This window comes from Saccoglossus kowalevskii, chromosome 14, assembly GCF_978046115.1.
Source record: "Saccoglossus kowalevskii chromosome 14, keSacKowa6.1, whole genome shotgun sequence".
NCBI classification, from domain to species: Eukaryota; Metazoa; Hemichordata; class Enteropneusta; family Harrimaniidae; genus Saccoglossus; species Saccoglossus kowalevskii.
The window spans coordinates 29,335,786-29,347,590 of record NC_140654.1 but is presented as its reverse complement, the minus strand read 5'-3'; positions in this window follow the sequence as shown (position 1 = coordinate 29,347,590).

Sequence of the window (11,805 nt, the reverse complement as noted above, 5' to 3'; positions counted from 1 at the left end):
AACAGAAGCATGGTTTAGGAGCTATTTTTTTTTAAATCACTTTTGACCAAAAAAGCACATTTTTGTGCATATTTCAAACTACAGTGTCCATAAAAAACAAATACTAAAAAAAATTTAAAATTCATACAATAAGCTTTCCGAAAATATAAAGTTTTGTGGACAAGGGGGGTCATCTTGGTTTCCTAATTAACTAATTAAAATACCTGTCAGGTAAACTGCATCTCTACCTTAAGAATATTTTGAATTTACGAACGGTTATTTCACCGTAAGCAAAATTGCCCAGCAATGCACGACGGGATACATTGTAGTGAAGCCAATATAACTTAGTCAGAATGGGACGTGTATAACTACAACCATGTTCTTGTTTCGTCACCATGACACCATGAGAAAACTTCGTGGGTTATCCAGCTTGCATTACTTGCATTGTGTATGTAGGGGTGAATTGTTGGAAAACACAAGCCAACACATGAAGCTATCAATCCAAATCGGCATGTATGGATGGGTTCACAAAAATTGTAATATCATATGCAAATGACGATAAACGTGACATCACGTGATTTTGTCAATATACTCCGTTTGAACAAGTAATGTGAACAGTGAATTCCTTCTTTTCGAAATCGTTCACTAATTGCGTCATTTCTACTACGATGCCACCGCTTAAGAAGTTGACACCATAGTCGTAGGCATTTTCTTTTTTTTGTTCAGATTATCTAAACTCACTAAATTCAAATTCTGTTCCAATTCGTTAGATTTATATGACTACAATGAAGATTACTTAAAGAAATTTTAGACTTCTTCCTCGAAAAATTGTCCAGTGACCCGATATTTTATTTTATGTGTGCTAGTAGTGCCTGAACCTCCTTAATAAAGAGAGTGACCTGTGTAATCTTTACAATCAATTATTTCATTTCATACTGCATTATATGTATAATATTTTGAAAGATTAGATATACGACGGGTGAGAACACAGACGACGGACATTTGTTTACTTAGAGATCCTCTAGTGGGGATTTCCTTGGAGATGCAGATCTGAGGCGAGGGACCTCGTCAGAAATGATTTGGCGTACATTTTTACCCAAATTCGGGCTGATTTGATTTAGATTGGAAGATGGGAAATATTACAATCCCGAATTTAATTATTATATTATTATCATTCATGCTGATTTCAATGAGATGCATTTCACAGATGTGCTATTAATGTACATTTCCACCTTCACACCCACCTTCTCTGTGCCATAGGCCCTGTTGTGTCGTCACAGGAAGCGCCAGCACAGACCTGTTTCATATGGCGCCTTACTAGCCGCCAGTGCCATAGGCCCCGAATACCATATTATGTTTTCTTGTAATCGTAAGCGACCATTGAATCACAAATATTAAAGCGGAAGTCGTCATCTGCACATTGGCAGACGTTCATAGCGTGTCATAATGTCGTCAGGTTGTTTACAAACAACTTGAAGAGTCTACCAACGAGCCTTTGCGGGTTAGTATACGTTGTTATTGTCACATAGAACTCAATTCTGCACCTGTGACGAACATTATGTTAAAGCCGCAATACTAGTAAATACTTCGTGTATATTTCAAAATAATTTGTTGCATATCTTCATGTAAACAGCGGTGTATAATTTCTTACAAAATGTTTGTGTATGCGCTGCCCGTATTTGTGTATAAGTAAATGAAAGCACGTTATCTATATTTCATGGAACGAACTTGTTTGTTGTAAAAACACAGATACTGCACAATAAATTATACCTTGTAAGTTATTTTATTAAGATGCATTACAAATCAAATTTTTTAAACAAGTTCAAAACCTGGATTTTTTCGTAGTTTAATGACAGTCGGTCTCTTGAGTGAAACTGGAGAGGTAGTACGTTCCCACGACGTTAACGTATTACAGACACAAACATAGCCTAGAAGTATTCAATACAAAATTTAATTATCAAGCAGTATTTTATGTAAACAAAATAATTATTATAAAAAAACATCGGTGAGCAAGGTATTTTATATTGTTTGAATAAAACAATTGCACGAATTTAAGTATCGTGGATGAATGAACATTAAATATACACACAAGCTGACCAATAATATAAGTGTAAGACAGTTTTGAATTTTAAAACATGTGCCGGTCACCTGCACGTGTGGCTTTCGCAATCATCAGACAATATATATATATATATATATAAATTAAATAAAGTCATGTGAATAAGTATACATAAATGCGTATACAATATATCTTATTTCAACCAGGTTGATATACAATCTGATTTCGAATACAGAAAATAACGAGTGTTAGTCACATATGGGTGGTGTGAGTCAAGGCAGAGGTTCTCGGTGTGGTGTGCGTCAGTTTGTAGGTTTCTCCATGTGGTATGCGTCGGTGTGTAGGTTTCTCGATGTGGTGTGCGTCGGTGTGTAGTTTACTCGATGTGGTATGCGTCGGTGTGTAGGTTTCTCGATGTAGTGTGTGTCAGTGTGTAGTTTAGTCGATGTGGTATACGTCGGTGTGTATGTTACTCGGTGTCGTGTGCGTCAGTGTGTAGGTTTCTCGATGTAGTGTGCGTCAGTGTGTAGATTTCTCGATGTGGTGTTCGTCAGTTTGTAGGTTTCTCGGTGTGGTGTGCGTCAATGTGTAGGTTTCTCGATGTGGTGTGCGTCAGTGTGGAGGTTTCTCGATGTGGTGTGCGTCAGTGTGTAGTCACGGTGTTCTTGATGTGGTATGCGTCAGTGTGGAGGTTTCTCGATGTGGTGTGCGTCAGTGTGGAGGTTTCTCGATGTGGTGTGCGTCGGTGTGTATTTTTATCGGTACGGTGTGCGTCGGTGTGTAGGTTTCTCGATGTGGTGTGCGTCAGTGTGTAGGTTTCTCGATGTGGTGTGCGTCAGTGTGTAGTTTACTCGATGTGGTGTGCGTCAGTGTGTAGTTTTATCGGTGTGCTGTGCGTCAGTTTGTAGGTTTCTTGATGTGGTGTGTGTCAGTGTGTAGATTTCTCGATGTGGTGTGTGTCAGTGTGGAGCTTACTCGATGTGGTATGCGTCAGGGTGTAGTTTTCTCGATGTGGTGTGCGTCAGTGTGTAGGTTACTCGATGTGGTGTACGTAAAGTGTGTAGTTTACTCAATGTGGTGTACGCCAGTTTGTAGGTTTCTCGGTGTGGTGTGCGTCAGTGTGTAGGTTTCTCGATGTGGTGTGCGTCAGTGGGTAGATTTCTCGATGTTGTGTGCGTCAGTGTGGAGGTTATTAGATGTGGTGTGCGTCAGTGTGGAGGTTTCTCGATGTGGTGTGCGTCAGTGTGGAGGTTTCTCAATGTGGTGTGCGTTGGTGTGTAGGTTTCTCGATGTGGTGTGCGTCGGTGTGTAGGTTTCTCGATGTGGTGTGCGTCAGTGTGTTTGTTACTCGATGTGGTGTGCGTCATTGTGTAGTTTTATCGGTGTGCTGTGCGTCAGTGTGTAGGTTACTCGATGTGGTGTGCGTCAGTGTGTAGTCACGGTTTTCTTGATGTGGTATGCGTCAGTGTGGAGGTTTCTCGATGTGGTGTGCGTCAGTGTCGAGGTTTCCTTATAATTCAGATGAGAAGGGCTTTGTGCCATCCATTCAAGGATCGACCGATTACTGTCGTTGGTGGCGTGCTTGTAGAATGGTACTATGTATGTGAACTACATGTGGGATCACATTTATTTGACAGTGACAGATGACGACAAATTACATATACGTTGAAAGTGGAACGGACGGCGCCCAGAGTATATTCTTTTAGCGACCATGGTTATGAGTGCTAGACACACAGGGGTGAGACACTGTGATGGGACAAGTGTAGCTTTGAGAAATTCAAAAACATTCTCCAGAGCTAACAGTTGGACGTTTTGTTTTATTTTTTTCGTGACGTTTTGATCGAAAATTTAAAACTTGGATCGTTGGTTATTTCCGATTCATATTTTCAACGTCACGGTATATTGTACACATAAAGTGACGTAACACTTGAACAACTGGCAATGTTCGTTGTTATTAAAATTTGAAAATATGTTTGATTTGTTGTCGACGCAACGCAATGGCAGGCACAACTTGGACATTCCCTCGTAGCATCAGTGATAACGCTGTGACAATAAAATAGCTGGCCACAAAATAAGGAAAAAATGTGTAATATATACAAAGGTGTAAAAATCTCATAAAATACTCTTCAGACTCGACGCCAACTGTATTTTGATTGCTGCAAAATATATTACCACAACTTTGGTTGATTTTAAGCGGATATGCGCATGCGCGTCCTCACCATAGCCGCGAAGGAAGCAAAATTCTTGCTACAATGTGTGGCCATATTGAAATTCACTCAGAATTATGTATCACATGACATCACGTGACCAAGCTGTTCTTCGTCGATTTTTCATACTGAGCTTCACATACGCTGCACATCGTAGTAATTGCCTTATTTAGAAACATACGATGATTTCCCATGATAAAACACTCATAATAATATAATGTGATGTCAACAAGGCAGCTGATGATGATGACGTCACAGAGGTCGGAACTGAAAATAACAATAGACAAACACAACAGGATATTATATAATGAATCTTTTTATCAAATATTTAAACAGTATTGTGAAATAACCCGTTCACTTGTTGTTGTTTTTTCTAAATAATTATGAATTTCAATTTCAACTAAAACAAGAAGTTTCTATTGGCCAATGGAATAACAATGGGACCGTCCAACATGTTCACGTGACCTGAAGCCATTCATGCGAATGGCTCACCTCACATCCATCCATTCAACAAAGGCATGACGTCATTGCGCTCTTTGAATGACTGGTTAAATTTAACTGCCGTTGAAATTTATAAACATTTATCGAAAAACGAGAACAGTGCCATAAGCGTATTTCATTAAAGTAAAGATATGTGTATGAAAATTATTTTAGTATATTTACGTTGAAGACCCTGTTCCGCATGCGCATCAATCGAACAGTTTTCTAACCAATAGGCAATCGCAGTGACGTCATTTGGTTACATTTTTGTCAATCAGCGTTCGAATGTCTGATAACAAATGTCGCTAACTGTTTATTATACACAGAACACATACATGTATATTCAATAACTATAATACGAATACGTCGTTTTTTTATATGCAGATGAGAACGAAAGGTTCTTGTCAACCTGTTACTGCGCATGCAAGTGTAATGGACGGATTATCACTGTTTTTTAAAAATGTAAAACGCACGTAATTAAGGATTTTGAAATAAACGATGACACTGTCCACTTTTTTCTTAGATTGTCTAATTTGCATAATATTTCTGGAAATGTATGTTTGCCTTGGGATCTTGTGATAATCTCGCAATGTGCGTGACTTAGTAGTCGTATTGAGATCCTCGTCGCACCCTGACATAGTAGGCGTGTTACCGTACATATTACATGACATTCTAATCAGTGTTTGACGACGCATGCGTTTGTGTATAATCATGTATACCTATATGTCTGGTGTATACCTGAAAACTATCCTGGAATCAGCAATTCTTTATTGTGATATTTTCTCTGAAATTTGATTTTGCTTTTTAACCTAAAATCAAGACATCGAAGCCATTGTTCGGAATGTACATAGTATAAGTGGTCAGCGAGTCATACTGTTTTGTTATAGTGTTGGCAACAATATTTGTTAAATTGAAATCTGTAATTGACACAAAACTGCAATATCTCGACCACCTTGAAATTGTAGGGCAACCTGTGTTATAGTTGAATAATGCATGGCTTTGTAAAGGCGATGACGCAAATGAGCTTACCTTTATGTATCGATACAATATTCCCAGAGTTGTCAGCAATCTGTTTTCTGGAGATTGGCCGACATCGAAATTCCTCCATAATACCTTTTATTAGGTTGTCTGAATAATTTATATATCCCTACAATGAGATAATCAGATTTAAGGCAAATACTCAGGTATCATAAATACCGGTAATTGACATCCGTATTTTTTTTATAAGTGATCTTGAATATTACGTTGAATATTTCTCCATGGTAACTGATAATAATCAATAATATTAACATTGATTGAACTTACATAGCAATAAAATTTGGTTGTCATAGCACCAGAAGAAAACAACTGCTCCCTTATAAAAGTAAAATAGTGTACGTCATTTAAACCTTTCCATGAGGCGACGCATTTGTAAATGTCACTTACTACATTATCTGAAAAAATAAATACAAAAAGGTCAAATTAAGTGCAAGCACAGCATTGTATAATTGGTTTCACAATGATGAAAGGGATGCACTTCCACCGGGGGGGGGGGCTACTTCCACCTTAAGTGGACAGGGGTGAACAGCACACTTCTCATAAACCGGCCATACCCACTTCTAAACCTTTTTTTCTATTTATATACCCACTTCTACACGCACGTACGCAAGTGTTTTCAGCGACCTACATGGCTTAACTCGTACCACATACACTATATCAGCTGGGAGAGGGGGTCACTGACATGAAATACTACAAATGACTGGCGTTAAGTATCTTTATTGCCCAAAATTGTTGAAGATACGAGACATCGGACGCGGAAAAAAAACACCCAGCTCACGACTTTCGCACCCAGTGAGCGCATCCGAGCGACGCATTTTATTCAGCCCTTTCCGTATCTGGCTTTCAAAGATAAGGACCTGTTAAAAAGTATGTAAATGACTACCCACTTCTAAACAAAAAAAAACGTGAAATGACACCCCCGGGAGACACTGACACTAATGCGCTGGGTGTTCGGTATCGGTGGGGTACAAATAAATCAACATGGTAATAACCTTTGATGGGACCCACGGGCGCTGGCAGACTTGGTTTTGGGCGATGACGGAAAACGATGGCACTTGGGATGATGTAAGTCGTTGATGAATTTTACAGATATAGGTGGGCTGGTGTTAGACAACGACGAGATTCACGGATGTGGGTGGGATTTACGGTGTCAGGCAACGACGGGATTTAATGGTGCTGGGGTGGTGGGCGATGTTAGTTGTTCGTGGGTTTTACAGATACTAGTGGGCGTGATGTTAAGTTTACGTTAATTTTTTTCACCTCCCACGTGTAACTAGCATGTGAAACTAATTGGTTACAAAGATAAGGTTTTATGAATATGGACCCGGATGTAACTGACCGAATCTGATTGCGAGTTGCTGCTTGAGGATGCAAACCTTCGAACAACTTTGAAGAGATTGGATAACTGGTAAGAAAATTCAGGGAGTAAAAAAAGTTATCACCAAATAAGGGATATTCGTCAATTATTTCCTTAAAACCGTAAGAGTTGGCCATTTTAAATCGAGGGGGAATCTTTTCACGTATATATGCTTCCACCATTGTTTTCGTTTTAAGAATCATATGCTAATTTATGCTAATCGGGTGTAACGTCTAAGCGCGTCAGTGGACGTGCACTAGCAGTTACGACAACCAGTGGTTTTCGAAATCGATAGAAATATTACCCTTATAAATAAACTTTAAGTCGACAGTATTATGAGTTGGCATTGTATAGTGCGCCACCAACGACATCAATGTATGTTCTAATAGTGTAGTATAGCTTGACTTTTTGCAGTAATCTTTCTTATTTTTCTTATAATTTGTATCACTCTAATTAAGATGATTTCATTATTTAAATTATTTGTGAATGTATGATTCTTGTATGATGGGCCTAGGTTTTTTACAGAAATAAATTATTACCATAACTTACCTAGGCTTCCCCCTTGCCGATACTGATTGTCAACTTCATGAGAATTGAAAGGAAAATTGCATATACCTCCTGAAGTATCGTTTCCAGAATCACATAAAAAATCCCATTGGTACTTGCCATTAAATGGGCACGTGACTGGTTCAATAGTATGTTCTGTGGAGGAAATATGTAATTAATTCAATTAGTGTATATGTACTGGTTATTTTTTGTAGCGTTTGCGAGTACATATAAAAAGGCGGTGATCGTCTCACCGCGTCCTGTTCGATATGGAACTCATAGCGACGTATACAACGCGCGTAAAATACACTATTTGTTCACAGGAAATTTGAACACGCGCCGCGCTTTTACAACCAGAATGATTGTTTACGTATACTGAGAACATGGACAGTCATACAATAGCTTATACTAAATTTAGAACTTCCGCACATTCTTTTCCCATTAAATCCAGTAGACATGGAAGTATTTTGAAGGAAACAGGCTATGTAATCTCCATGAATGCAATGAAGTAGAGGGTTGAGAAATAATTATATTTTATATTTTAATAATTGTAAAAGTCAAAGAACATAGATCTAGATTCCTTGCAGCCCAGTACATCTATGCCCCAAAGTTGGAAGATTTTAGCATGATGTGTTTCTTATTATTGTTTCAAGTAATGATTCTTTCATTCTTAGAATGTTTGCAAAATTTATTTTCTATACTATTGATATGTTTGTTGTCCTGAATAATGTTTTGTTTTGTTGTTATTATTATTGGACATTACTCAAGATTTCATTGGTACGTTCCAAATATCTTATCTTATAACCTAACTGGCTTTCATAGGCAAACGAAGTTCGTAACTACCTGAGTGTGTATTGTACACAAATCTTAATTTCATATTTTGCAGTTAATTTCTCATTATCCTCCAGAATATCAACAAGTTATGGTGTGTATATTGGTCAGGGATGGTACACTACAGATTTGAAAAGTGTGAATGAAACGTTGAGTTGCGCGAGTTTCATTTCCCCCAAGCAGACAATTTGTCCGAATTTGTTGATATTTACAGTTGAAATTCTTGGTGTACAATCTTTTTAAAATCCAGACTTGACTACACGCACAACTCGTCAAGTGCGGGAATGACAACTCGGAGTTAGAGGGCGTTACAAAACAAATATGTGTACAATTACATGGAGCGGACTAAAAGTGCCCATCGAGTAATGCATCGCCCGCTTGAAACGTTTCATACAGCTATATGCCATGAACAGACAGTGGCAATAAGCTGGAATATTATACCTTGAAAATCCAGATTGCCAGTAATGATGCATTTTAAATATTTTGAGTAAAACAACAAAAAACAGTTAAAATACACAAATTCAAGCAGGCGTGACTTACTACGAAAGCTGCCAATAAAGCCTTCTTCAGGTGGCTCGGGAAAAGTGTTGAGAGACTGAGAACAGGCCGTCACAGTGCCACGAGTACATGGGAGAAAAGCTAAACAAAAAAATTAAACATGTTAAATGACAGGATCTAACGAATTCTGAAGAAGTAATAAACTGGTAAGTATTCAGTGATGGTAGATACACTCAGTAATACGTACTCAAATTTGCGTAAATATGTAGTAAATTGTGATTGACTTTGAAATAAGACCAGCACAGGTAACCGCAATGAATGACTCTGAAAAAAAACCCAGAAAAAACTAGTTAATATTATCAAGAAACTGATCGTAAACTAGCATTCCACCAGATACATTCAACTTAAAGTACGCCACTTTTAGAAAAGTTAGAAAACTTACTGTTTTCCAATATAAATTCAATTTATTTTAGAAGTAGATAACTGTACGACATGGGATAGGGATTGTGGTAAATTTGTTAAATACACAAATGGCCATTACAATGGTCATCGACGAAATGTGAACACTGATGAAAGCATAGCATATACGCTCTATACCGACGTTGTACAATACTTGTAAATCATTTGCAAGTGATCATGAATAAGATGGTCGCGGGGTTGCGTCTAGGTCTCTATAGGGCGACATCTATTGAAATCCAGTTTTGTCAAGCAAACTTCCGGGACTAGTTCACAAGATGACAACTTACCGGGTGCCTGTGTGCCATCTTAAAAGGCTAAGTCTCGTTTTGACAGTTTCTCACTGATGTGTTATGTGTCAATTCCCATAGCAGTGTGAGTCACGCGTCGTAATTTTCTACGGTAACCATGATCACGTGACCGATTTCAACGAAATGATGACTTCTCGAACCTTAGCTTTTACATCGCATTTTATTAGCTTTCTGTAGGATTACTTTCCTATGCAATTGTGTCAAAATATTTCGGCAAGATTTGATCATCGTTTTGTGGTTATACTTAAACCAAAACAAAAATTTCAAAACAACAGTTATTGCCGCTTCATCCATCCATTGCCGCTTCCATCCAGGAAGACAAGTTTCGGTAAATGTTTTGGATATGTATAAGTTGTCAAGTTCTGTCATCACCCTTAGCGTCAATTACGCTGAGAGAGATGTGGTATGTGCGCAGGTCACATGTCACCTGTCGATGTATTAAAATGGCTCATTTTGACTCGCGTTCATGATTTCAGTGGTTCTACTCACCCGCCAATATCAATTGGAGTTGTCGAAAGTAGGTATATATCCCCACTTTTTTCTTCACACTGTGCTATCACGACCTGTCTATCACCGTTGTTATGGAAACCGGATTCATTGTACGACCTTTGACCTATGACAAGTGTCGTCTGCTCACCAATCCATTCGCCACGAATTTCCTCGAGGAATTCACAACTGGACTCTGCAAAGAAATGCGTGTTTGAGTTATACACAGTTACATTGTTACATTTCTAGTAATGTTCACGTCCGACCACTTTTGCCTACATTAAAATTAATTTATTATATATTTACGATAATGATCACATTTTGTAATTGTTCTCGTGATATTTGCCTCCACGGCGGGATAAAATCTTGTGATACATTTTATAACCGTTCGTTCGAGACATTAGAAATGATTTTTCTCTACAAATGCATAATTCGAATGACAAACTGTGCCAAATGACACGTGACTATCTCGTCATAAACTCGAATAGGTTTATTCAGAGAAATGCTTCTTTTTTCTCAATGAATCTCTTGGGTATTAAGTAGTTTGCTCATTGTCTGAATTTGTGCAGGTTTCAGTGATTAGACCTCCATAAACTATCGATGACGCATACAGACAATTTGATATTCTCGAAGAGCGTTCGTATACAATATCCGATGCTAAAGTATCACTCAAAAGATATTTCCAAATTATTATTAAAACGCTTATTTAAATGAATCAGTTTAATGCACAGTGTTTACCACACTACACGTACCACGTGATTACGCTAAAAACAATTAAATTTACTTTCAATTATTGAATATATTAATCAGCAGTCAGTGCAATTATTGAAAATAGCAATTATGCTGTCAAGTATTAGTTAATAGTGAATGACGTCACGAAAGATTACGCAATCGATTGATTTTACTAGGATAATCTGATTGTAGCAAATAAAAGGTTGAAACGTGACAGCATCAATTTTGTAATTGGTTTCAATGACATTTAACTATATTTTGCACGGACTGCGTTGTAATATAACTGTCTTGTGACATATCAGACAGCTAATGTCTCGCGGCATACCCCAGACGCCATATTTGCTACAAACTCACCCCTTGACACATTATTTGCTACAAACTCACCCCTTGACACATTATTTGCTACAAACACACCCCCTTGATTTGCTCTGACAATTCACAGTCTCTCAACAGTGTGGAGGGACTGTGGACAATTCTACAGTTTTAACCGCGCGCATCGAAGTCCATTAGGTTATAATTATGAGCATTATAATATGGGTACTCTAAACAGAATGATATGTCAGGTGTTCTAGTGTCTCTAGATTTTCATAAGGCATTTGATTCGGTCGACCATAAGTTTATTATTGAAGCCTTAAAGAGTTTTAACTTTGGCGAATCATTTATAAATTGGGTGAAAATGTTTTATAAAGATGTTACTGCTTGTGTCATGAACCATGGTATCTCAACTCGTTATTTTGAAGTGGGTAGAGGAGTTCGACAAGGAGACCCCCTATCTCCTTATCTATTCATTGTAGCTATTAAATTGTTAGCAATTGCAATTAGAAA